The sequence below is a fragment of the Arvicola amphibius genome, chromosome 6, assembly GCF_903992535.2.
Source record: "Arvicola amphibius chromosome 6, mArvAmp1.2, whole genome shotgun sequence".
NCBI lineage: Eukaryota > Metazoa > Chordata > Mammalia > Rodentia > Cricetidae > Arvicola > Arvicola amphibius.
Window position 1 is genome coordinate 19,527,990 of NC_052052.2, and position 1,199 is coordinate 19,529,188.

Consider the following 1,199-nt stretch of genomic DNA (forward strand, 5'->3'; position numbering starts at 1 on the left):
ATCAGTGATTAAGAGCCGTCTTGTGTTCTACAGAGGATCTGAGTTCAGTTCCCGGTACCCATATTAGGCATCGCACAACTGGATGTCACCGGTTCCAGGGGATTTGATATACCATTTTCTGGTCTCCTTGGGCACCTGCACAGGTGTGATAAACATTCATACCCGCACACACATGCACACATGAACGCATGCACACACACATGCATGCACATGCACACACAATAAAATAAAAATACATCTAAAACAAACAAACAAACAAAAAACTTGCCAAGTCAAACATGGTGCCATGCTCCTTTAATTTAAACCAGCACTGAGGAGGCAGAGGCAGCTGGATCTCTGAGTTCAAGGCCAGCCTGGTCTATATCTTGCCTCAAAAAAACAGAAAAATAAAAAGTCATGACAGATGTGGAAGCACACAATTTTAATCCCAGTGTCCAGGAGGAAGAGGCAAGGCAGATGTCTATGTCTAGAAATATGAGGCAAGCCTGGTCTACACAGGTAGTCCTAAGCCAGCCAGGGGATGCATAGTGAGAACATGTCTAAATAAATAATAAATAGGAGCACTTACTGATCTTCCAAAGGACTCAGTTCTCACAACTTGTTTTGTCTCCAGTTACAAGGGCTCTGATGCCCCCGTCTCACCTCTGTGGGCACCTCTGTACATATGGGTGCATATGTACACAAGCATACACACAATCATAGAGAAATACTTGAAAAGTGGGACGTGGGGAGATGGCTCGGTTGATAAAATGCTTGCCACACAAGGAGCAACATGAGTCTACAATCCCAGGGACATGAAGACAGGAGGAGCCCTGGGGCTTGCTGGCCAGCCAGTCTAGGTGAACTGGTAAACTCCAGACGCAGTGTGAAACCCTGTGTCAGAAAATAAGGCGGTGTTAGCTTCAGCAGCACACTAAAATTGGAATGATAAGGAGAAGATTAGCACGCCCCTAAGCAAGGATGACACTCAGAGTCCCTTGAAGCATTCCAAAAGGGGGAAAGAATTCTAAGGTGGGGAGTGATGGAGAAAGCCACTTGAAGGCAGAGCTCTGGCCTCCACACATGTGGATGTATGTGTGGGCACACAGATGCATACACTCGAATACAAAACTGCCTCCTTTATATTGCTCACCTGAAGTAGGCTGACTCCCGTTATTTTGTTTTGTTTCACTATATAACGCAGACTGGTCTTGAATTCA

General features: G+C 45.5%; 1 non-coding gene across 1 annotated transcript; it reads left to right on the top strand.

The window, feature by feature from the left end:
* Positions 1 to 893: 893 nt before the first annotated feature.
* Positions 894 to 997, top strand: LOC119818105. The gene has a single exon (XR_005286017.1). It is a non-coding gene; the product is annotated as a U6 spliceosomal RNA (small nuclear RNA).
* Positions 998 to 1,199: the final 202 nt, after the last annotated feature.